The sequence below is a fragment of the Lampetra planeri genome, chromosome 60, assembly GCF_965212315.1.
Source record: "Lampetra planeri chromosome 60, kcLamPlan1.2.h2, whole genome shotgun sequence".
Classification (NCBI taxonomy): Eukaryota; Metazoa; Chordata; class Hyperoartia; order Petromyzontiformes; family Petromyzontidae; genus Lampetra; species Lampetra planeri.
The window spans coordinates 5,157,400-5,185,098 of NC_136166.1; positions in this window are offsets into that span (position 1 = coordinate 5,157,400).

Genomic DNA, 27,699 nt, shown 5'->3' on the forward strand with positions numbered 1-27,699 from the left:
CAGACCTGCTGTTTTGTCTCGATTCAATGGTTTCCAGCCGTGTGCGTTTTACCAGAGCCGCCAAAAACAAGTGAAATCTGCCGTGGCAAATACGAATATTAATCATAATCATAATAATCTACCATCGCTAGATATCACGGACGATTACGAGATAAAAAAACCCCAATTCCCATTAAACTCCTAATCCACATTATGGACGTCTGTGACACCAAACAAATAGTTTGTGTTGCTGTAAGCTGGGCACAACCTTGTTTTGTAGCATGCGCCGTGGTACAGATACCTCTGGTGGAAACGCATCTGCTGTGAATTGTGTTTTTTGTTTTTTTTATTCTCGTTTGCAGCCATTTGTTACCTTCTTGTACAGTTGATACACTCTCGTCATACTGCAGTTATGCAAATGCTATGACTTAGCTTAACCGTATGATAAATGCCTATGCAGCAACACCTTATCGATGCAATGCGTCTAGTTTCAAAGCGGTGGCGATTTTTTTTTCTCATTTCTAATTGAACGTAAAAAAAGTGAATATTCAGTGGGACTAAAAAATAAAAACATATACTGTAAAAGTAATCAAATTGACTTGTTGTTAACATGTATCTGTAAATATTATTAAACAACTGATATACGGTAATTAAAAAAAAGAATATAAGCAATAGAAAAATGATGACCTTATGCATGTTAACGTGTTTGGGGGGTGCAAGTTACGCTACGTAACGTAACATTGAATGTCTAACCGATGCTTGTTTCTACTCTGACTGGGCTGTAATAAACTGACATGATGCCTCCAACCCGATGTTGTTCCACCCATGGCTCCATTTGCGCGTTCGTTTCTTCCATTCTCTAACCCCCCCCCCCCCACCACCGTGCCTTCTGTCGTCGGGCGAAGTTAACCTTCCCTTCCTTGCTTGAGCTCGCCGAAATGGATCTCCTCGGGGGGGGGGGGGTTCAAAGCGAAGCACTTGAGACGTGTCCGAAAACGGGGAGGAGGGAGGGAGTGAGGAGGGGGAGGGGCAGGGAGGAGGAGGGAGGGAGGAGGAGGGAGGGAGGGAGGGAGGAGGAGGAGGGAGGAGGGGGGAGGGGGGAGGGAGGAGGAGGGAGGGAGGAGGGAGGGAGGAGGGAGGGAGGAGGAGGGAGGAGGGGGAAGTGTTGTATCTATGCCCTGTTTTCCGTTATTAATATTAAGAATAATTAACACATTTTTTTTATATCTATATATATATATTTAAATTAAATAATGAAAACAACCCACTACAAGCACACCAGGAATCTGTGAAACGGGCATTAAACTGGTAAGAAGTCGGTCACAGAGAGGTCAGAGACATCCAGATGGACAAAGATCGATGGCCTGACCTCCCAAGACATCTTGAGATGCACTGATAGGGTGCAGAGCAGAGAAAAACAACTTTTACAACTCGCGTTTTCCTTATACTGTTTCTGTACCGAAAAGTAGAAACTTAACAAAAAGAATGAACCAACAAACAATAGGGGCTTTTTATTAGTAATTCCCTTGTATTCCTCGTATTCACCGTATATATATATATATTATTTTTGTATTGTATGTTTCTATCTACCTGACCAAAAAAAATAATAATTACGAATTCCAACAGTTAAGGAAGCGTAAGTGGAAACTTAGTTGCACTTAACCTCAGGACATTAAAATATAACTCAAGAATAAATGTAACACACAGGACCACATAAATGTATAGCAAAAATCTCCTCAGCCACCTTTGTCTCCAACGGTCCGGCACAAACAGATGGCCCATGAATACTTGGAGGGTTAGAAAAGGTCGCGAGGAGGGGTCGCGGGGGGTGTCTGCTTCTTCTCGCTCTGTTTGTGTTTTGTTGCCCGCTCGCAAGGAATGCGCAGAGAGGGGAGTCACGTTTTGAGTTAAGCACAAGCACACAGCGAACAAGCAGTCTGTCCGAGTCGAGCTCAGCGTTGCGACGGGGCACGCAAGGGAGCTGTGGCATTCGTGCCTCGAGGAGAGATGGGACGACGAGACATCGTTAAAGTGGCAGCCTGAGAGCAGTCTGTCCGAGTCGTGCTCAGTCTCGCAACTCGGCTTGCGACGCAGCGTTGCGACAGGGCTCGCAAGAGAGCTGGGGCAGATCGTGCCTCGAGGAGAGATGGGACGACGAGGGGTCGTTAAGGTGACATTCTGAGAGCAGTTAGTCCGAGTCGCGCTCAGCGTTGCGACGGGGCTCGCAAGGGAGGTGTGGCAGTCGTGCCTCGAGAAGAGATGGGACGACGAGACTTCGTTAAAGTGACCGCCTGAGAGCAGTCTGGGTCGAGTCGTGCTCAGTCTCGCAACTCGGCTTGCGACGCAGCTTTGTGAGGGAGGCTCGTGAGGGAGTTGGGGCAGAAGCTTGCCAGCAGGCACCGACACCAACCATGGGTGTCGTGTCTCGCAAAGAGGAGGGACGAGGTGTCGGCATGAGCCGAGAGAGTATCGCTGAAAGTTTTCTTCTACAGTTATCCTGATGTGTTGAGTTGCTCGCAAAGTCAAGGATTGCGATACATTGATTGTACTAAGTTTTCACAGTCGGCTAAGAGGTGTGCAAATACAATTATAAATTTTGAGAGCGAATGCCAACAGCTGCAGCTGGAGTTGCGCTAACGAACAATCAGCCGGGAGAAAGAGAAGGAGAGCGCCAGCAGAGAGCGCCACCGAGCGCCACCGAGCGCCACCGAGCGCCACCGAGCGCCACCGAGCGCCACCGAGCGCCACCGAGCGCCACCGAGCGCCACCGAGCGACACCGAGCGCCACCGAGCGCCACCGAGCGACACCGAGCGACACGAGCGACCGAGCATCTTCAAGGACAGCATCGTGCCAACTCGTCATCTAGCAGTAGAGGGAGAGAGAGCGCAAGAGCAGCACGACTCGGACGTCACCGGGCGTCACCGAGCGTCGTGCCAACTCGTCATCTAGCAGTAGAGGGAGAGAGAGCGCAAGAGCAGCACGACTCGGACGTCACCGGGCGTCACCGAGCGTCGTGCCAACTCGTCGTCCAGCAGTGGAGAGAGAGAGAGCGCACAAGCCGAGACACGCCGAGCGAGGGAGCAGCAGGAGCAGAGCGGCGGCCACGCCCAACCCAGAGAAAACTTCTGGCCGCTGTTCGTATCCTCCCACACCACACAAGCTAATGACACAACTCCCGGCTCTAAGAATTAATTAATATTACAAGGGGACAACGCACACACAGCACGCACACGAATAAGACTTTAAAAAAAAAAATTGTCTTTGCGTTTCAAAAAGGGTTGCCATTTCGAGGTGGTGCGTTCAATATCAACTGATCGTGCAATGCAGTTGCTGCCGTCGAGTTACATGAATAAGAAATGTTTTAGTCATTAATTTTCGTTAACTGCATAATCACGCCAATGAAGAAGTATTTTTAGTCATTCATTTTCGTTAATCATATAATCTTACCCATGAATTTATTGACGTATACTTGCTTTCGGATAAGAGAGTGTCATGTGCTTGTTTAGAATAAAATTGCTTAACACCAACTGTTCGAGTGCTTCTTTCCAAGTCCATGCAAAACTATCTTATTCTTGATAACTGTATCCTGTGATGAGATATGAAAATGGAGACCTAAAATAACATAAACACACTAAGATAATCAGTAAACGTTTAATCGATGATAATCGTGTTATCCTGATTGATATAACACTGGATAAACGAAGCTAAGCTAATTATCACAACTGCACACATTAACATAATCGCAAGCATCCGCATAAATTACTACGATTATCTCCGCGATTATCATAATTTATGCATATAATTACACGCATTATCATAATTTATGCATGTTAATACATACATTAACATACTTAATGCGATTTGCGCATTTTTCGGAAATTTATTTATTTTTATTATTTTTATCAAAATTTCATAACCCAACACATACAACAGAAGGGAGGAGGAGGGAGGAGGGGTATGAGGGAGGAGGGAGGAGGAGGGAGGGTGGAGGGGGTAGGGAGGAGGAGGGAGGAGGAGGGAGGGAGGAGGAGGGATGGAGGAGGAGGGGGTAGGGAGGAGGAGGAGGGAGGAGGAGAGAGGGAGGAGGGGGAAGGGAGGAGGGAAGGAGGAGGGAGGGAGGAGGGGGTATGAGGGAGGAGGGAGGGGGTGGGAGGGTGGAGGGGGTAGGGAGGAGGAGGGAGGGAGGAGGGGGTCGGGAGGAGGAGGGAGGGAGGGAGGAGGAGGGAGGAGGGGGAGGGAGGAGGAGGGAGGGAGGAGGGGGAGGGAGGAGGAGGGAGGGAGGAGGAGGGAGGGAGGAGGGGGTAGGGAGGAGGAGGGAGGGAGGAGGGGGAGGGAGGAGGAGGGAGGGAGGAGGGGGTCGGGAGGAGGAGGGAGGGAGGGAGGAGGAGGGTGGAGGGGGAGGGTGGAGGGGGTAGGGAGGAGGAGGGAGGGAGGAGGGGGTAGGGAGGAGGAGGGAGGAGGGAGGGAGGAGGAGTAGGGAAGAGGAGGGAGAAGGAGGGCAATAAAAAACTGTCGCCGTTTCACGGAGAAGAGCATCGGTTTGGTTTGGCTTCATTCTCGTCTTAGGTCCACCGTGGAAAAAAATAAAAAAATATTTCGAGCTAAAAGCGAAACACGGGAGGTTTTTTTTTTGTATGGACATTTGACGTTTTTTGTATTAATCATCGGCTATAGAATTCGCTGGAATAGTGATGGTGGTGGTGCAAGCGATGCTCGTGCACTTCACGATGCTTTGCTGTTGTTGGTGTTTTTATGTAGTAGTTATGGGTTTTTTCAGTTTAACACGTAGGCTTTCGCGACCAATATTATTCATAATCAACGTTTTTGGGTTTAGATCGCGTTATTTATAAATGTGTTGTAACCCTCCACCACCCGACACGGCCAATCAGCAAAAAAGTGTCACGTTGACAAAAGACAAATAGTTCACTGCTTTAGCCCACCGGTGTGTTGAAGCGTGAAACCACAGCGAAACGTCGTACTCAAATTGTAAATGTTGTGGTTTCACACTTCAACACACCGGTGGGCTAAAGCAGTGAACTATTTGTCCTTTGTCAACGTGACACTTTTTTACTGATTGGCCGTGTCGGGTGGTGGAGGGTTACGACACATTTATAAATAACGCGATCTAAACCCAAAAACGTTGATTATGAGTTATGGGTTTTCTCTAACACCATCATAATACATCCGGTATCGGGAAGCCAAAAATGTTGGCACCGAAGTAAAGTGCTTTTACGTTGCAGAATGATTCAATCGATCGCTGCCAACCTTTTTTCTTTATTGAAATAATTTGCAACAAGATTAAAAAAATTAGATTTGAAGCTTTCGTGACTACAGGAATCCATACTCTTTGGTTCTTTCGGTAAAGTCACGTGGGTAGAAAAAATAAAAGACCACGACGTTTCGATCGCAACACAAGCAACCGTCATCAGGTGTGAGCTGCTGCAACAAGAATTTACATCGGATTTTGGTGGGCTCAACCCAAGGGTAAGTGGGCGGAGCTCGAGAAGAAATTTGTACGTAAATGTAAATTCTGTAAAAGATTCTAAAAACTAAACAACTAAACGTATTTTATTTGAAAAGGCAAGGCACTACTGAGCTATGTAGCTATCTTGCAGAAGCGGCCGAGCCACGAACGAAAACCCAACGAGAAGTGACTTATCACGGGGAAATTTCTAGCAGCCAAATACTCTTTTAAAACGCACTTTGGTTCTAAACGTGGAGGGAAAAACCGGAGGACCGGCGAGAAAAATCCACGCGACCACGGGGAGAAAGAGAAAGAGAGAGACACGCACGCCCCAAATATACAGCAGGCGTCAGGGTCGTGATCGACTCCACGACCTCCTGCATACCAGGCGAGGGAGTCAACATCTTGCCAACCGCGGCTTCAAAGAACGAGATCGTGAACCGGTTTTGGGAACCGTGTGGGAAACGCCAAACTGGGCAGGGGACGTCAGTCTTCATCACGGGGTGCGTTTGGACAGCAGGCAGAAGAACAACAACAAAACAGAACACCCCCAACCACTTTGAATTCCGGCGTGACGTTTTGCTAGCTCTTCACACTTGCCACCAGTCGTTCGCCTCGGCCATCTCGCCTTTGGAAGCGGCGTTTTTAAGGTTTCCCTGTTTGCTGTCGTCACTGAGCGGCAGCCGCGTCACGTGACTCCTCACAGCAGCAGAAGCAGTCTTGAGGGCAGCCCGTGCTGTGACCTCCAAATTAGAAGCGGGTCTTTTCATCAACACACCCACATTACAAATGTTATTAAAACTAATTTTGTCATGCAGTCAATTCGCTTTGAGAGGCTGCGAATTATTTTTGTGGCATTTCCTGGGTTTTACAAGCAAAAAAACGTAGTAATAGGTTTTTACCCTTTCAACTGGTACAAAAACTGACACCTTTATTACACCAGGCATCATGTTTGCAATAACAACACAAGCAGTCAAAATGCAAACAAAAAGAAACAACTCTGATGATGCTAATGATATGCACTGTCCTTGAAGTTGATTGGTCCACACCCGAGACAGCTTTTCTTAGAGCCTAGTCTCACATGGTGTTGGACCAGATGACGCCAAAAGGCGTACAACTCAAAAACAGCGCACTATCCGAGTATTGAGAGCTCGGGTTTTGTTTGCATTTTGACTGCTTGTGTTGTGGTTATTGCAAACATGATGCTTTGTATGAAGGTGTCAGTTTTTGTACCAGTTCAAAGGGTAAAAACCTGTTACTATATTTTGCCACTGGTAAAGGAGATGTCTCAAAAAAACGTGTTTAAACATCATTAAGGAATAGTTGACGTGAATATTATTAAAAATTTTGACGAGATACTCGTGCTCGAATCAGAAGTTGCTCTAGATGACATCTGCTTCTCATGTGGTGCCGACACCAGGGGCTGCCCTGTGACTTGGTTCAACAGGTTGTGGTTCGTCACGTGGAGTGATCACTGCTCGGTGACGGAGCAGCGGTAAACATTAAAACTGACTGCTTCTGAATAGACATTTTCACGTACTCGGAATTGTAAACGTTGTGGGTTTTACTCTCCAACACACCGGTGTGTTGAACTAGCAACGAATTAGGCACGTTTTCATATTCTTGGTTCTCTCGGTAAAGTCACGTAGAAGGGAAATAATACAAATTAAACAATAACATTCTCACGACGTTTCGATTGCAATCATCATCAGGTGTATAAACCACAGCAACAAAATTTGTAAAAAGTGGCGTTTTTTTTCTTAACGTCAGTACCACGGACAGCAACTGGCGGTCGTTCAGACGGACGAGTCCATCGATGCTCGGAACGGAGGAGGGGTGAGAGAAAGAGAATGGAATGCGGTCTGAAAGTCACTGTAAGCGTGAACACAATCAATTAAGACCCGAAATGGTTTATCAAATCCTTCCAATGATTGCTAAGCCAGAATCCATTTTCTCGGTTGAAATTCTCTCAGTGTTTGTATATGTGGATAGCCTCATTAACGAATCTCTCATGGTAGCCAGATGGCTTGCAGAGAACCTCCGTCTTAGAGAAGTCAATGTCATGTGAGCCCACTGAATTATAACAGTGGTCTGCCACGGCTGAGGTGTTGGTCCTACCGTGTTTTAGGTCTGCTTTGTGTTCACCGATGCGGTCCGAGACATGTCGTTATAATATGAATCCCTGCAGTCACGAAAGCTTTACATCGAAATTTGGGCACGTTTTTTTACGTGACAAGCCTTTAATATTCTTTGGGTCTTTCGGTAAAGTCGCGTAGATAGGTTCAAAGAAAAATAAATAATAAATACATTTAAAAACAGTATTTTTTGTTATTTTTTTTTTACCTATCTACGTGACTTTACCGAAAGCCCCCAAAAATATGAATTCCTGCTTTAAGTCAAGATTTAAGCCTTTAATAATTGGCTGCGTCGGGTGGTGGCGGGTTTCACGACACACTTATATTTACGCGATCTAACGCCTCCCAAAAAAACCTCCTATGGATAATATTGGTCGCGACAGCCTCCGACTACTACGTGTTAAACTGACCGCTTCGGAAGGCAGCTCGCCACGACTCTCGCCCAGGGGGTCGTCGGCCAGCGGATACGGAGCCGCGTGGGGCGTGCGGTGCCTCTTTAAGGGACTGCAGTGGTGGCTCTGGAAATTGGAAAACAAAAAATGTCTCTTCTTGTTATTTTGGTTGCCAACCCACGACCGTGGAAGTCGTCCAGTTTACCGTGGGAGTCGAGTTCACAATGGGAGTCCAGTTCACCATGGGAGTCCAGTTTACCATGGGAGTCCAGTTTACCATGGAAATTCAGTTTACGATGGGAGTCCAGTTTACCATGGAAATTCAGTTCACGATGGAAGTCAAGTTCACAATGGAAGTCCAGTTTACCATGGGAGTCCAGTTTACCATAGGAGTCCAGCTTACCATGGGAGTTCAGTTCACCATGGAAGTCCAGTTCACCATGGAAGTCAGGTTTACCATGGGAGCCCGGTTCACCATAGAAGTCCGGTCTACCATGGAAGTCCAGTTTACCATGGGAGTCCAGTTTACCATGGAAGTCCGGATTACCATGGGAGTTCAGTTCACCATGGAAGTCCAGTTTACCATGGGAGTCCAGTTTACCATGGAAGTCCGGATTACCATGGAAGTCCGGTCCACCATGGAAGTCCGGTCCACCACGGGAGTCCAGTTTACCACGGAAGTTCACGTCTGTCTGTCTCTGTTGGTCTCTGTCCCGCCTCCCATCGTGTCTTTGATGACAAGTCCATCAAGAAATGTACAGGGTGGTCCCAGATGTCTCGTGACCCCAATTTAACTCTATCAAAACCTAATGGCTTTTTTAAAAAGTACGTTTAATTCAAAACAGAAATTTAAGTGCAAAGGAAAAACAAAATATTCAGGGTCAATTAATCGGAGGTCACGAGACATCTGAACCATCCTGCACATGTTTGAGGTGAGATGTTGCTTAAACCAGTGAAAGGAATCTTTATTGGATTTTGGTTTTGTAATTTCTAGATCATTATAATGGTTTTTAGTGAAATCTGAAATGTGTTTGAATTGCCAATTTTCGAACTGTATATATCTTTGGCGTTATTCGTTATATCTGAACTGGTTCAGATTTTTTTTAGATAATTTGGCTTCTACTATAAATGTCTACGCGATGACAAGCCGCTTCGTTGAGTAATCGTTTGTGGCCAGGTCGCTTCTGAAAAAGAAGCTAAACATAGCTCAGCGAGCTTTACCTGGTTACAAAAAGAAAGTTTAGTTTTCGTTTTTTTTTATGATTTTCTTACCTTTCCTATATTTTTTGCACGCCCATCATGTGTTCTTTTATTATTATTTGTTGCCCTAAGTTTCTGACCCCTGCCCCGACTAGAAATCTGTGGAAAAAGTTTATTAGCTCATCGGAATCCTCCAGTATAAAACGCAGATTCAGATATCTCTAGTGCACGGCTGGGTCTATTAAACCATGGCATACTTACGACAGGGCCAAGGGCTATCCACGCGAAAATAAAACGCAGGGGGGCAGAGCAAATAATCATAGCTTTTTCAAGGAGAGCCAATTACATGGGGAAATGCTGTGTAAATGGCAAAAGCTAAGGCACAAATCCCTGAGATCGTGTGTGTGTCTGTGGGTGCGTGAGTTCCCATGCCCTGCCGGTTATTACTGAAGTACTTACGCTATGAAGAAGTAGTGGCCCGTGTACCATTTTGTGATGTGTAGAGGGAATAACAGCGCTCGTTTGGGGAGCGGTAGCGTAGTGGTTGGTGCGCTACGAACCCAGCGACCCGAGTTCAATTCTCGCTCACGGTCACCAACACCAGTGACGATTAATTGAACCGGTCCTGGACCTCTCCTAGGTCGACTCAGCCTCAAATGAGTACCTGGTGCGGTGTGAAAACATCGCCACTAGGGAGCCAAACTCGGCCGGGCGTGGTGCTGGCCACCCATCCCCTGTGTGCCATGCCGGCCTTCAAAAGTGCTACTCGCTAACAGCACTTGCCCCAACAGTTCTGTTAAGGCTATTACGGGGCATCAATGTGTTCGGTTACCGAACATTCCCCGGTTAACGACGGGCTGTTGTAGGTACAGTAAATATTAATTCATGCATTGATTAACCGTGTTTCTTTAAATATTATGTGTTTATGATTTTGTTAGTATATTTATGAATTAACATGCATTCCACCATGGAAACCTCATTTGCCAGTAAAAATATGATAATTGTTTTTTTACCCTTCTATCTGGCAACAAAACTGACACCTTTTTACAAGGAGTCATGTTTGCATAGACCACAATACCTGCAGTCGTAATGCAAAAAAATACATAACTCTGATAATGTGCACTGTCCTCGAAGTTGATTGGTCCACACCCAAGACAACTTTCCTTAGAGCCTAGTCTCACATGGGTGGGACCAGTGCGCCTTTTGGCGTATTGTGGTCTATGCAAACATTACTCCTTGTAAAAAGGTGTCAGTTTTGTTGCCAGATAGAAGGGTAAAAAACCAATTATCTTAAAATGCATTGTTTATAAATATTATAAAGTACGTTTTTTGGGTGAAAAAGGGTAACTTTCGATGCTAGCGAAACGAAATAAGCCTTTAACGTGCTTAACGACCGGTTTCCCGGAACCTATTACCGTCATTAAGAGGGGGTTCTGCTGTAAATAAATGGGACATCTGTGAAAAAGAATTTCATAGCTCATCGGATTTCTCCCGGATAAATGCACATTCTGGTTCTGGGTATCACTAAAGATGTTGCTTACAATTGCTGCACTGGCCCCTGGACTAAAGAACGCCTCGACTTATCTTGAAAGTTGAAGTGACGGTAATCGATCACATTTTTCTTGACAGCGGGCTTACGGGTAGCGAACACTGCAATCGCATTCTAGATTTGAAGCTTTCGTGGCTGCAAGGATTCATATTCTTAGGTTTTTTCGGTAAAGTCACGTAGGTAAAACATTAAAATTAATAAAAGTAAAACAAAATAAAAATCACGACATTTCGGAGGCAACACAAGCTTCCGTCTTCAGGTGGAACCGTCACAGCCACGACAGCTGTATCAAGTAAATCAAGATTGCAAGAGCTACCACTCCGTATATATAATGGTTGCAGAGGGGGAAGGGCCAAGTACGGCACAATTTTTTATTAATATGGTAAGGTGAGGCTTTTTTTTGTTCTTTCTTTACGCTCCTTCAAGATAACCCACCGGTGTTGTTGTGACAGATAAAGTTCACGCGGCTTGCACATTGGCGCAAACGAACCGCTGCGGTGAGCGCGTGCACTGCGAACAAAAAGGCGTTCGGTAATTACAGTTTTCAGTAATCACACGCGCAGTTAAAAGTCGCTGCTTAATTGATGGGGTAATAGCCGATCGCTAAAGGAGCCGCGCGCTTTTGTCCGGGGCTTTCTCAACTCTTGAAAGGCGGCGCGGGGAGCTAGGAGATGTTAACTCCCTCGCCTGGTATACAGGAGGTTCTCGGTTCGATCTCGACCCTGCCGCCTGCTGTGTATTTGTAGTTTGTTGCATGTCCTGGATTGTTCTCCGGGTCCTCCGGTTTTTAAATCCTTTATATTAAGTTCGCTTGCTTGCTTAGGACCGTGCAAATTTTTCGGTCGTTTTTTAACCCACTTCCCGTGATCCAATCGAGCTGACATTTTCCACACAGACTCGTTGTGCGTGACAATTAATGTTCGTGAAAATTTTTTTCCAAAATTTTACACTATTTAGGACAAAAATATTATATTTAATTACCAATTGCTTAATGGTGCAATGCAATCATCTGACCCATAGGTGGCAGCCATCTCAAGCCAGAGGATGAGAGGACTCTAGCCGCCACGCATATAAAGGATTTATAGTGAAAAACGTTGTTTTTACGGGTTATACTTATTTCCTCCACGTTTAGAATCGACACCGTGCGTTTAGGAGTTTTTTGGCTGCTATAAATGTCCACGTGATCGATAAGCTCACTTCGTTGAGCTCTGTCGAGCTTATCATCTGTGACAGCCAAGTCGATTCGCAAAAAAAAAAACAGCTGCATGGCTCAGTGGGGCCTTACCTGCTAAAATAAAAAAATTAAATTGTTTAGTTTAGAAGTGGGATTCACCACATCCGTCAGCTGCACTGATCAGGAGCCAGCCTTCAAAGAGGAATCATTCGCCAGCCGTGTGGTTTTTACACGCTTACTCGTACGTATGTGTACGTGTGTTGGACTTCTTTTGCACCGTACGTAGCCAACCGCGCTAATCGGAGGTGCAGTGTTGGGTCTTTGGGCAGTGTTAGTCTATGGGTAGTGTTGAGTCTATGGTGCAGTGTTGAGTCTATGGGCAGTGTTGAGTCTATGTGCAGTGTTAGTCTATGGACAGTGTTAGTCTGTCGGCAGTGTAGAGTCTATGAGCAGTGTTAGTCTATGGGTAGTGTTAGTCTATGGGCAGTGTTAGTCTATGGGCAGTGTTGAGTCTATGGTCAGTGTTAGTCTATGAGCAGTGTTGAGTCAATGGGTAGTGTTGAGTCTATGGGCAGTGTTAGTCTATGGGCAGTGTTAGTCTATGGGTAGTGTTAGTCTATGGGTAGTGTTGACTCTATGGGCAGTGTTGAGTCTATGGGCAGTGTTAGTCTATGGGCAGTGTTAGTCTATCAGCAGTGTTAGTCTATGGGCAGTGTTAGTCTATGTGTAGTGTTGACTCTATGGGTAGTGTTAGTCTATGGTTAGTGTTCGTCTATGGGCAGTATTAGTCTATGAGCAGGAGGTGGTGGGGGGTGGGGAAAAACAGCGAACTAAACGCACGGAAAAAGAATGTTCGCAGGGAGTTTACGATTCTCCTCCAGTGGAGGAAGTCGCCGGCTCCCAGCTTCCCGGGAGGCTCTCGCGGAACTGTCGGCCGATGAGGTGGGACCCCCCGAGGAGCGCCGTGCCGTGCGGTGGCTGACGAGGAAGACGATGACGACCACAAAGAGTGAGTTCCGATTTTTTTTCAACTTCGTTCGCATCCTACGTAGCCAACCGTGCTCATCGGAGGTGCTGTTGATATGCATCCCGCGGAAATAATGATGATGACAACATCATGTGAAGATAATTGTCTTATTTTTATTTATTAATAATATGATTGTGCTCGTTTACGAAAGCCTCTTTGATTCTCAAGGTTGATTTTCAGGAGCGTCCTGCAAAGTTAGTTTATCTTTTGTTGAGCTGGCGGCAATGTTGCTGCTACTTACGTGCTATCTCATTCGAGTAATGAGCACGTATTGTTTCGCCGTTGGAACGTTTGTGTTCGCACCATGTACAAACGTGTGTTCATTGTCGCGCCGTGGTAGGAAACTGAAGAATCCAGAGGAGAACGCGCAAAGTCCCCCACGGCAAGGCGGCCCGCTCGGGAATCGATCCCAGGCCCTTTTTGGTTGTGCGGCGCCAAACGGTGGCAACCCTGCTGACCAACGACAGCTGACGGCATCAAAACATCCGTGAGTCGCGAGTGGCAACGATGGTGATGGTGGTGGCGCATCGGCCAGTCATCTCAGTCGACCCACGGCACCTGCTGGGTCTGTCCCGTGACCTCCTGCCGGCGGGCCTTCGACACGTCACGTGGCCTCGAAGTGCACCTAGCCCGGCACAGGCGCCGTGGTGACGTCACCGTCACTTAGGTGGCGAATAGCGGGGTGTTTGGAATTGGTGGTGGTCACGTGAGTTTTGAGAACAAACTCCGGGACGATGCCTGGAGACACGGCGCGGCAGTGGTGTTGTTGGCTGTGCCGAGTAACGCCGCCTGTGAACGCTGCAGAGCGTGAATGGACAACGAAAAACGCACGAAGGAACCCTTCGCTTGGGAGTTCACCTAACATCGCTGGACAGACACTTTCACGACGCAGAGGCACCCCTCGCATCACGTGCCTCCGCCCTCATCGCGCGAGTTCGCAGGTTACGCGATCAATCATTTTGTGAAAATATATTTCTGTAATTTTGTATTATTATTTTACACGTAGGCTTTCGCGACCAATGTCATTCGTAATATATTTTTTGGGTTAGATCGCGTAAATATAAATGTGTCGTTAAACCCGCCACCACCCGACACAGCCAATCAGTTAGGTTAGTCACGTTAACAGAACGTGGCCAATTCAAGTTCATGTATTAGGTGTAGCCCTGTGAGCCATTCGGCTCTTGAATCGGGTGCAACCGCAACAAACAAAAAACAAAAACATGAACAAGAAAACATCTTAAAGTGAATATGTGACTGAGTGCAAACAGAAAATCCAAGAAAAGACAGCAACATATAGCAGAGAAAGCACCGTATACCAACGCTGTGTGCAAAACTCCCAGTGGGATGCAAGTCAAACAACAACAACCACAAGACAACTTAGATTAAGGCCATCAGTCTAACTCTGTACTACAACAAACAAACATGGCCAAACCAAAAAACTTTTCGAAAATCACCAAAATAAAGCCATAAAAGCAATGTAACAGTGGTCATAGGAACTGTGACCGAATTTTCACAATAAACGCCGTAAACAACATGTACTAGCAAACCCTGCAGCCACAGCTGGCTGCATGAGTCACTCCACAGCAGCAGGAGCATCAGTCGGAGTATCAACATTTTTCAATGCACCTTTAAGATCAGCGCACTAAATCAAAACACAGAATTCGTTACTAGTACAGCACATCGGTGTGTTGGAGAGCAAATCCACAACATTTACAATCTGAGTCAGACGTTTCGCCAGTAATTACAACCAGCTTCATCAGGCGGATTTGCTCTCCAACACACCGGTGCGCTTGACATCAAAGAGGGAAACGCAAGGTCACGAGCACATAACGAACCTGGAGCGATGCACCCTCAAATGGAGGGACCGATTGGAGGCACCTGGGCTCTCTGCCCCTGCCACAGTCGTTGGGAAAACGATCAGGAGTAGCGGATTAAGAGGGAAGGTGAAGAAGAGGCAGGAGGGGTGGTAACGGGATGCCGCCACGGTGGCGAGATGTTAACTCCCTCGCCTGGTGTGCGGGAGGTCGTGGAAAATCACAGCGGCCACATGCTCTGAACGCGTGATGTTGATTCTGAATGTGGAGGGAAAAATTCGAAGAACAATCCTCGCGACCACGGGGAGAGAGACACGCAAACTCCAAATATACAGCAGGCGTCAGGGTCTGCATGGAACCCACGACCTCCTGTATACCAGGCGAGATAGTCAACATCTCCTAGCCCACCGTGATGATGAGAGAGACGCAAACTCCAAAAATACAGCAGACGTCAGGGTCGGGATCGAACCCACGACCTCCTGCATACCGGGCGAGGTAGTTAACATCTCCTAGCCACCGTGATGATGAGAGAGAGAAACACGCAGACTCCAAATATACAGCAGCAGGCGTCAGGGTCTGGATCGGACCCACGACATCCTGCATGGCAGGCGAGGGAGTTAACATCTCAGCACCATGGCGCCCTCATGTGACAACTTCATTTGATTGGCTCTGTCGGGTGGTGGAGGGTTATAGTTACATACCTGTACAATATAACGCGAAAAAACACCCCGATTCACTACTCATATTCCCACCTTAGTTTTCAAGTTTTCCATTTGGAATTGTGCCTCTTACAATACAAGTGTAATAATCCTTCCAGAGACGGCTTCGGAATCGGTCCTTTTATTTCCACTCCACAATACACTTTGCTCACTCACTCTCCGTTGCTGGCAGACAACAGAGAGAGGACAGACTACGCACTAAGTCCCCACCGCGCACATGGCAATCCCAGCCCCCGTCCGCGCGTGACCCTGCTCTTGTCAGTTTCAGTCTGCTCCCGATCGTTCCCCTCCACTCGCTCTTAATACCTTCGTCACGTGGTTCCCCCAGCCAATCGTACATGGACAGCTTCGACCATTCTCGATGGTTCCCTGTCAATCCCGGGACCACGCCCCTCATCCGGCTCCCCATTGGCTGGGGCCCCGAATGGCTAGGCCAATCACTCCTGATGACCTGTCATGATGACGCATGGGCCATGGTCCCTATCTCAACCCTTATTGGCTACAAGCAGGACCGGCAAGCCAATCCCCACGTGAACCCTCTATGGCTGTTATTACACAAGGACCACTAATGTCCATTGTCGCTATCGAGATATGTAAGAAGATCCCCCGGATTCTATTTTTCCAAGAAGCTCACGGGCGCAACCCCTAAAACCGTATCCCACTGCACAGACCCATGGCCGCAGATGATTCTGGATACTTAGCGATGCACAAAATGGAAAATGTTAAACTCTCCGGCGGTGTGCAGCCAAAACAGAACCGTGGAACGTACAACGAATGGCTCCAGTGCCCGATTCACAAATGCAAATGAAGGAGGCATCGTCACAGCGCCGATTCACCGCTCCCGCTACTCCCGTCGCAATTATCTGGCTCGGCCAACTCAGTGAGTAACTTTCGTTGTTGATCTACAGCGGCGGTTCTCAAGGGGTGGTCTCCGGGCCACCAGCAGTGGTCCGCGACGGTCCTCCAGGTCGCCCATCAGCGCCTGTGATGCAAGTGCAGGTTGATCCGCTAAAAAATTAACCCGTAAAAACAAAGTTTTTCACTATAAATCCTTTATATGCGTGGCGGCTAGAGTCCTCTCGTCCTCTGGCTTGAGATGGCTGCCACCTATGGGTCAGATGATTGCCTGCCACCATTAAGCAATTGGTAAGTAAATATAAAAAAAAATTCCTAAAAAGTGTAAAGTTATGGAAATTTTTTTTCACGAAAATAAATTGTCACGCACAACGAGTATGTGTGGAAAATGTCAGCTCGATTGGATCACGGGAAGTGGGTTAAAAAACGACCGAAAGATTTGCACGGTCGTAAGCGCACAAGCAAGCAAGCAAGTGAATTTAATATAAAGGATTTAAAAAGCGACAATGTTTATATCATGACCATGTTTGGGCACCGCTGTGGCGAGATGTTAACTACCTCGCCTGGTATACGTGAGGTCGTGGGTTCGATCCAAACCATAACAACTGAATATTTGCAGTTTTCGTGTTCTCCCCATTCTTTACGTGGATTTTTTTTCCGGGTTCTCCCTCCACATTTAGAATCAACGGCAAGTGTTCAGAGCATTTGGCTGCTGTAAATGTGCACATGATAAGCCACTTCGTTGAACTGTCATGTGTGGCCAGGTCGCTTCTGGAAAAGAGCGATTTTGCTCAGTAGGCCTTACCTGGTAAAATAGAATAGTAAATAGTTATATCTTTTGCTTCAGATATGAATATTTTATTCGTGATATTTAATTGAAAAGTTAGGTAAACTACCCTAACTCGAAGATCTAAATGTTCCCTCCCACCCGCACTAAAAAAATAAAACCTGATAGCTACGTTTAAAAAAACTATAATATTCCGGCAATGTGAATCATTTAGTGTGAGTGGTATTTATAGAGATGAGTGAAATGCGTTTGGTCACCAGGGGCGTTGTGTGGCCCGTGCAAATATTTGTATTGGCCGAGCGATCTGCGGTGCCCACAAACAAGATCGTGAAACGCCGGGACTACACACGACGTCAGCCGTAACGAACAGGGCCGGCCCGAGGCATAAGCGAACTAAGCGGCTGCTTGGGGCCCCCTGGCCACCAGGGGGCCCCCGAATCGTTTTTTTTTTTTTTACAATTAAATAACTTAAACAAGTGATATAAATGAATTAATGAATGAATGAATAAATGATTCAAGACAAGAAAATTCTGTCGACAACTGCTGCTTTGTCACGGCTCACGGATGTTGGGAGGGGGGCCCCCAAATCAAATTCTGCTTAGGGCCCCCAAGAGGCTCGGGCCGGCACTGGTAACGAAGAAGACGAAAAAGCAGGAGATGAAGATGTGCAAACGCGTCGATTGCCGATGTTCACGCGAATTTAACATGTCTGCGCGCACCCGTCCAACGTACCCGCGTGCACTCTCACGCGAGACAATTATGCGGTATCGTTTTCGCTCGGGCGGGGGGGGGGTGGGCAGGCGGGGAAAGTGGCAATTCGTATACATTTAAAATAAAAAAAATGTAATCACTCGGAAGAAGGAGAAAGAGGAGGAGGAGGCAGAGGAGGTGGAGGAGGAGGAGGTGGAGGAGGAGGAGAAGACGATATAGATGTGAACCGGTTTGAAGGGATATTTTTTTCTTCTGCCCCAATTTCATCCCCGTTTGACCTATCGGCATTGTGTCACGTGACGAAGAGTCCGCCTGCAGGGCTGCGCACAGCCGATGCATCCACCCCTCGTTAGAGAACGGTTCAAGGAAGGAGATGCCCCAGCAAACGTGGTAACGTTGGCTCAACGTCGGGGGCCCAACGTTCGTCCCAACGGATTCAAGCGCATACCAACGTCGGGCACCAGTGATGCATCTTTTCTGGAAGTATCTCATGACTCTTTCCAAGTGACATTTTATTCTCACTTGAGGGGTGACATTTCTCAACCTGCCCTGATCGTGAGAGAGATGTGATATATATAGTATTGGTTCTTTCGGTAAAGTCACGTAGAAGGGAAACATAATAAAAATACAAAACAATAAAATTCTCACGACGTTTCGACTGCAACACAAGCAATTATCATCAGGTGTGAAATCCACAGCAAGAAAATTTAACAAAGTGGCGGTTTTTTCTTGCTGTGGATTTCACACCTGATGATGATCGCTTGTGTTGCAGTCGAAACGTCGTGTGAATTTTATTGTTTCATATTTTTATTATTTTATTATTTCCCTTCTACGTGACTTTACCGAAAGAACCAAGAATATGAATCCCTGCAGTCACGAAAGCTTTAAATAAAAAAGATGTGATAGTTGAAATTTGGTTCACCGGACATGGACTGTGTCGTGATGTCACGATGCCCTGAGCCAGATTGGCCTTGCCCATTCCCCTAGCTTGTGATTGGTTGCTGAATTCAACGTGGAATGATGTCACACCCATTCCTCTTCAACCCTTTCCCATTCCGATGACGTACGTCTACATCATCGGAACGGAACAGGCAATTAAAACTAACCAGAAAATAGCTTTATCGGTACCGAGGCTCCCACAAGGCCATGCGGGGGGAGGGCGTGTGGCAGTGTTGGCGCTGGCTATCGTAGAGTGGGGCGGTCGTGTCTCTACGGTTCTCTGCAGTGAGTAACAACGTCTTGAAAAACAACGGCGCTACTACGCCTCTCTGAATTAAATGAACCCTGAGCCCATTGCGCATTCCGATATTCAGCGTTGAACGGAGACACCCCCCACAACCTGAAGCTTGCAGACGGCTCGGAATGGGAAAGGGGTTAACAAACCGGCGGTAACCTTTGCACATCAACGGAGTGGAACGATTTCCCGGCGGGGAAGTTCTTGCTGGCGAGAAGTTTGGAAATATTTTCTGAACAATGCCGTCTTCAATATTTTAGGGCGCGTGTCTCAATTTTCGTTCGAAAGTATCATGCGGGGGTAGGTGAGATTGCTGGTCTGTATTGGGGAGCCTTTGTTCACGTGGCAGATACAAATGGTTTTGGTCACTTGTTATCCTCTTTTTCGTGTCTTCTGCCCAACCTATATAGTCTTTGCCCAATATTCTGCGCAGGTCACCGCTTCTGTGGTTGGCATTGCCAAACCACAAGGAGTGCATTGTGGTGCCGCAGGGCTGAATCCGCATTATTAGATGAATACCTCGTGCATAGTCAGCGAAGGACCGTTGCTGCGCCAGACGTGGGACCGCTTCACTTTAGCACGTGGTAGGCTTTCGCGACCAATACTATCCATAAAAGAGGTTGTTTTTTTTGGGGTTAGATCGCGTAAATATACATCTCGCGCGTGACCTCTCGCGACAGTATGCGTACAAACTACTCTCGCTGCCGTAAACCAGCATCTCGAGTGATTTGTTTGAGCCACGTATCACTGGTGGAGGGGTGGGTGGGGTCGCCATTCCTTTGAGTGCTCGCAATCCTCACTGAAGTGAGCGCAATTTTCTGCAGGAGTTTGCGCATCGAGACGGGAGGAGGCGGGGGGGTAGGTGGTAGGTGACGGGGCGTCCACAAAAGTGACAGCCGTCAACTATCACCTCGAACAGAAGCTCTCGATCATCGCCGATGTGAGCCGGTCGCAGATGCAGCGGTGACATTTTCTGACAAGAGTCAGACCATCAGATCGCCATGAAAAGACGACTTTGGCATCGCGTGAGCAAGGACTGGCAAGCCGATCGAAATCGTCTTGAAGTAATGTCCATGGCCTCAGCCCCACCGGTACAGCAACAAAATTGACAAAAGCTACAGCACTGGGTAGACTTTCAACTTGCTGGCCAGGTATAGTAGTAGGTTTTTACCCTTTTTTATTATCATTATCAGAGTTGCTTCTTTTTGTTTACTTTTTTGACTACTTGTGTTGTGGTTATTGCAAACATGATGCCTTGAATAAAGGTGTCAGTTTTGTACCAGTTTAAAAGGGTAAAAACCTACTACTATATTTTGCCACTGGTAAAAGAGATCTCATAGTGTAAATGCTTAACCCGACCTCTCAATACTCTGATATTGCACTGTGTTTGAGTTGTACGCCTTCTGGTGTCATCTGGTCCAACACCAATGGGGACTAGGCTCTAAAGAAAGCCGTCTCGGGTGTGGACCAATCAACTTCAAGGACAGTGCATATTATTATCATTATCAGAGTTGCTTCTTTTTTTTTGCTTTTTTGACTGCTTGTGTTGTGGTTATTGCAAACATGACGCCTTGAATAAAGGTGTCAGTTTTGTACCAGTTTAAAAGGGTGAAAACCTACTACTATATTTTGCCACTGGTGAAAGAGATCTCATAGTGTAAATTGCTGGCCAGGCTTACACGTGTCCAGGGCCGAGTGCAGTATGAGACTGCTCGTTGTTCCGAGGGCCGGGCCGACCAAAACATTGCGAGGATAAACTCTTTGGTTCTTTCGGTAAAGTCACGTAGAAGGAAATTAAATAATAATAGAATGCGACGTTTAGATTGCCAACACAAGCAATCGTCATCAGGCACGAATGAATGAGAAAACAAACCTAGTAAAGTTATCAAAATATAATGTAATAAAACACAGAGAGTAGGCTAACACGTGTGTGCCTATGTGTGTTTCTCTGTTTGTCTCGGTGTGAGTGTCTCTCTGCGTCTGTGTGTGTCTGTGTTTAGTCTCTATCTCTCAAATGTATCACTCTTTGGAAGAACGTAATCAACCAGGTACGGTGTTGACTGTTATGTTTGCCGACTCTCTGTGTTGTATTGCATTATATTTTGATGAAACAGGTTTGTTTTCTCATTCACTCGTACCTGATGACGATTGCTTGTGTTGCAATCGAAACGTCGTATTCTATTATTATTTAATTTAATTTCTTTTTACGTGACTTTACCGAAAGACCCAAAGAATAATTCTTGCAGTCACGAAAGCTTTGAATCTAGTTTTATTAAGAAAGTGCTTCCATCGGCGACTTTGTGTGGTTAATCTCAGCAAGACAACAGTATAAACTCTTTTTTACTGGTAGGAACCCCGTGGTTCCACCAGCCCACAGGGGATTATTGTGTCCGTCCGTCCGTCGTGCAGGGAGGGGCTGGGTGGGGAGGGGAGAGTGAGGAGGGGCTGTGTGGGGAGGGTGGGGCTGGGTGGGGGGTGGGAGGGGTGGGGCTGGGTGGGGAGGGGCTGGTCACCCCGTGGTGCCCTTATAAAACTCAACGTTTAACCTACTCACGCCGGCTTGTGCCCGCCCTCACAGTCGGCCATATTTGCGGAATACACCACGCCGCCGTTGACCCTGGCCATTGACCGAGCAACCCAACGTTCATACCAGCTCCCTCCGCAGGAATGTTTTTTTGTGATTATTACACAGTGAAATGTAAACGCACATACACAAAGCATCCGTCGCATTAAGATGTATGTAAAATTGTAATGTGCAGGCACTGACAGAACAAAAAGAAATCCGGTAAACATGGAACGTTGGAGAAACGTGTTGAAGCAACGGTTCCAACCACACGTCTAATGTTTGCCCAGTGTTGCCATGTTGACCGCGAAGGGCTTATATTGAACACTTTCATTGTTTTTTAATATAAGGTACCGTACAGTGTATAATGCCTCATGTCTGTGACAGAACACAAATGAAAAAATTGCCAAATTAGATTTCGGTTCCCTCAGAGGTTTAGATTTGGAAAGGTGTGTGCTTCGGTATAAGTGGATTTTTTTCCCCTCCGAGAAAATGTTGTATTTTCTTAGAATTTGCTTACAATCGCACAAATACCGATGCGTTGTTCAACAATAGGAGAAAATAAATACTGTACACGTGCAACAACGACACCAACAGCAAAATATACCCCCCCCCCCCAAAAAAAAAACACCCCATCGTATATGCGTAGTGAGTTCAACTGAATCGCAGACGTACTCTTGGAGGCAACACATGTATTTAACACCAACACACGGGCTAACTGGCCCAGATTAACAACCTAACTAATTACAACTTAACTAGCTACGACAGACCAGGACCACAGCTCGGGGCCAGGTCCACGTATTGGAGACTTGTAGAACGTAGGTAGTTAACATCTCCTCGCCATGGTGGCTAGGAGATGTTAACTACCTCGCCTGGTATGCAAGAGGTCGTGAGTTCGATCCCAACCCTGATGCCTGCTGCTGTATTTGGAGTCTGCTTGTCTCTTTCTTTATCTCGCATCATCATCACAATGGCTATGAGATGTTAACTACCTCGCCTGGTGTGCAGGAGGTCGTGGGTTCGATCCCAACCCTAACGCCTGCTGTATATTTGTAGTTTGCGTGTCTCTTTCTCTCTCTCATCATCATCACGGTGGCTAGGAGATGTTAACTACCTCGCCTGGTATGCAAGAGGTCGTGGGTTGATCCCGACCCTGACGTCTGCTGTGTTATTTGGAATTTGCGTTTTCTCTCTCTCTCTCATCATCATCACGGTGGCTAGGAGATGTTAACTACCTCGCCTGGTATACAGGAGGTCGTGGGTTCGATCTCGACCCTGACGCCTGCTGCTGTATATTTGGAGTCTGCGTGTCTCTCTCTCTCATCATCATCACGGTGGCTAGGAGATGTTAAAAAGGAGCTATATAGTAGCTCAGTGGGCCTTACCGGGTAAAATAAAAAAAATTGTCAATAGTTAAAGTTTAGCGGACGACGTGGCCACCATCTGCGGTGTTTGCAGCGGCGGTTTCGGGGAGATTCCCATCGTTAACGGTGCAGCGTTTTGCGCGCGGTAGCAAGCAGAGCACAACCTAAAAAAAAATTGACGCGTTCGTCAATTACGCGGCGTGTGGCCTTTAAGCAAAATCATATAATAGGCGTTCTTATATAACAAGTGGAATGATGTCTGCGGTTGTATAGCCGGTTTCGTTATTCACGTCTGTTACTGTTTTTTTAATTATTTGTATCTCTGCACTTTCTTGTTGTTTTCTGTTGTGTATCCTGTTTGCATTAAATTCTGACGGTGGATTGCGTGTAAATATTTTGTCGTTGTTTTTGTTGTTGCCCCGGTTCGTTTGCGCATTCCCTTCGCCCTGCCGATGTCCTGTGACTGCCGCCAATGCTGACGGCCTCTTCGGCTGCGGTCAGCCTTGTTACGGAGCCGCTGGGCTCAATGCGGCTTACCAGCTGAGTCTATGAAGTCTCTCTGCGTCACTCCATGCGTCTTATTTGACAGACAACTATTACAGGTTTACCATGTTTAGTTGTTTTCTCCTTGTCACAGGTTGAGTCACAAACCGTACCTCTCCATAACAAAGGCTCACCCTCTTAAGCCTCACCTTACCATATGAATAAAACGTGTGCTGTACTTGGCCCTTACCCCCCCCCTCTCCAACCATTATATAAACGGAGTGGTAGCTCTTGCAATCTCTCATTTACTTGATACAGCTGTCGTGGCTGTGACGGTTCCACCTGAAGACGGAAGCTTGTGTTGCCTCCGAAACGTCGTGATTTTAATTTTTATTTTATTTTACTTTTATTAATTTTAATGTTTTACCTACGTGACTTTACCGAAAACAACCTAAGAATATGACTCCATGAGTCTGTGTCACTCTGTGAATCTCTGTGTAACTCTACGGATCTCAATGCAACTCTATGGATCTATGCTTGACTCTATGAGTTTCTGTGTAACTCTATGAATCTCTGTGTCACTCTCTGAATCTATTTCAAACCATGAGTTTCCATGTAACTCTCTGGATGTTTGTGTCACTCTATTAATCTCTGTAACTATTAATCTCTAACTCTATCTGTCTCTATGTAACTCTATGGGTCTCTGTGCAACATTATGGGTCTCTGCGTAACATTATGGGTCTCTATATAACTCTATGGGTCTCTATGTAACTCTATGGGTCTCTATGTAACTCCATGGGTCTCTATGTAACTCTATGGGTCTCTATGTAACTATATGGGTCTTTATGTAACTCTATGGGTCTCTGTGTAACATTATGGGTCTATATACAACTCTATGGGTCTCTGTGTAACGGTATGGGTATCTATGTAACTTTATGGGTCTCAATTTTGTATTTAAATCTTTCGTGACTGCAGGGATTCATACTCTTGGATCTTTCAGTAAAGTCACGTAGAAGGGAAATAATAAAATAATAAAAATACAACATAATACAATTCTCACGACGTTTCGGCCACAGCACAAGCAGCCGTCCTCAGGTTAAACACAGAGCTGTCGGAAAGACAGCGTCCTAATGAACACTGCTCAGCTTGGCAGCGTATTTTAAGCTGGGTGGGAGGAGCAGAGTGCCTTGACAAATGAGTTTACATATCAACAGAGGAATTTAGCATATTGACGCTAAAGAACTGCTTCTACCCTACTACCATACAAGAAGCCGATGTGAAAAAAAACTAGGTATAAACTACATCAATATAATGTAACTCGACGAAACTGCAATGTAATCTAACTGCCGTCATTGCCGACGATCTGAGGGCTGCGGTCTGTCCTTGTAACAGAGCTAGCTGGGCACAATGGGAACCTTGCCAGCTGAGGTCATAAATCTCGAGACCGAAAAGTTATAATACGTACTTTTCTTTTTAAGGCCACAGCGCTATTGACAAATGTGTTGAGTGTTGTTATTTGTGTTTTTGCACCAATGCCAACTCAGCAGCAGGTTCGCCAACATAATTAGTGTTTTATGTTTGCACACACTGTAATATCTCGTGGATAAAATATATCTATAACTCTGGCTGTCACCTGATGATGCTGGTTGTAGTTACCGGCGAAAAGTCACGGTACTCGAATTGTAAATGTTGCAGTGGGTTTGCTCTCCAACACACCGGTGTGCTGAACTAGTACACTACACTTTATACTACACTATACACTACACTATACACTACACTATACACTACACTATAATTGTAAATGTTGTAGTGGGTTTACTCTCCAACACACCGTTGTGCTGAATTAGTATACTCCACTATACACTACACTATACACTACACTATACACTACACTACACTTTACACTATACACTACACTATACACTACACTATACACTACACTATAATTGTACATGTTGCAGTGGGTTTACTCTGCAACACACAACCGGTGTGCTGAACTAGTATACTACACTATACACTACACTATACACTACACTTTACACTATACACTACACTATACACTACACTATACACTACACTATATACTACACTATAGACTACACTATAATTGTAAATGTTGCAGTGGGTTTACTGTGTGGGGTGGTTGCGGGTTTAACAATACAACCCGAAAACCTCTATTATGGATAATATTGGTCGCGAAAGCCTACTCCGTGTTAAACCGATCAAATGTATACTTTTTAATTTAAAGATGGGTCTTCTTATTATCACTTACATACTCATGAGCAACAGCAGGGTATGCACATTAGACATTAACCGCATGTCATGTTATTTACATATGCGACTATTCCAGACTTTTGCCACAATATATTTTAGTTTTTTTCTCTCTCCTCCGGATTTATGACAGGTGGAGTGTGGGGGTTAAAGTCAAACACGAGGCATTTGTTTTTAAATCCTTTATATTAAGTTCACTTGCTTGCTTGCTTGCACGCTTACGACTGTGCAAATCTTTCGGTCGTTTTTTAACCCACTTCCCGTGATCCAATCGAGCTGACATTTTGCACACAGACTCGTTGTGCGTGACGATTGATTTTCGTGAAATATTTTCAAAAATTTGACACATTTTAGGAAAAAATATATTATATTTAATTACCAATTGCTTAATGGTGGCAGGCAATCATCTGACCCATAGGTGGCAGCCATCTCAAGCCAGAGGACGAGAGGACTCTAGCCGCCACGCATATAAAGGATTTATAGTGAAAAACTTAGTTTTTACGGGTTATACTTGTTTTATCGCATCACATGCTACACGGGTGCACTGATCCACATAGGCATACAACACCGCGTTGCCCAAATAAGCAAGCAAAGAAAGGCTGCCGTTTGATTAATGTTAAATCGTGTTAAATTAAATGTTTTAAAAACGTTATCACCTCCGAATAACTGCGGTATCATGGTTGTGATTATCATATTACAGTATTATTGCCACTACTACTACTACTACCGTCAATTGTATTGTAATTAGATTACATTATGGCTGTGGTACTTATACTTTTAGTGAATTGTTGTATGTGTACTTATTGTTAGACTAACCACAGGGATACCATCACAATGATTACGGTGGTCGTTTGCCACCGTTGTTTTTTTGCGTCGAGTGCATTGTTTTCGTGTCGGTGTTCATATATGAGAGGAGCCGTCAAAGCGGCCTTCCTCGCCACTGTGAAGTATACGGCGATTGGAAAGAAAAAAATAAACAACTCAACACATTCGCCAATTGCACTGTGGGCGCCACGGTGGCTAGAAGATGTTAACTTTCTCGCCTGGTATGCAGGAGATCGTGGGTTCGATCGCGACCTTGATGCCTGCATATTTGGAGTTTTTCACGTCTCTCTCTCCGCGGTGGCGTGGATTTTTTTCTGGGTCCTCTGGTTTTTACCTCCACATTTCGACAAAACGTGAGATTAGAGTATTTTTAAAATCCTTTATATTAAGTTCGCTTGCTTGCTTGCGCGCTTACGACCGTGCAAAACTTTCGGTCGTTTTTTAACCCACTTCCCGTGATCCAATCGAGCTGACATTTTGCACACAGACTCGTTGTGCGTGACAATTTATTTTCGTGAAAAAAAATCTTCCTAAATTTTACACTTTTTAGGATTTTTTTTTTATATTTAATTACCAATTGCTTAATGGTGGCAGACAATCATCTGACCCATAGGTGGCAGCCATCTCAAGCCAGAGGACGAGAGGACTCTAGCCGCCACGCATATAAAGGATTTATAGTGAAAAACTTTGTTTTTACGGGTTAATTTTTTCTGTTATGAATTTCCGCATGATGATAAGCCACTTGATTGAGCATTCATTTGTGGCCAGGTCGCTTCTGAAAAAGAGTTAAATAAGCTTTACCTGGTAAATTATAATAGTTTATTTTTAAAAATAGTTTATATAATAGGTGACGTTTCAGACAATGGCCCTTCTTGACAACACATAAATAGTAATCGGGTGGCCATTTCCAATGGTCATGGTTGCAAGCGAATTCAAGTTGACAACAGTGATGTTTGAAAGAGATATTGTGTGGATAATTTAATTAGTCGATAATTGTTGTTTTTATTCTTTAACAATTCATACGCTGTTCGTAAATTTTTTATTTAAAGCTTTCGTGACTGCAGGGATTCATATTCTTGGTTCGTTCGGTAAAGTCACGTAGAAGGGAAATAATACAATTATTGTAATAATAAATATATTATTGTAATAAAA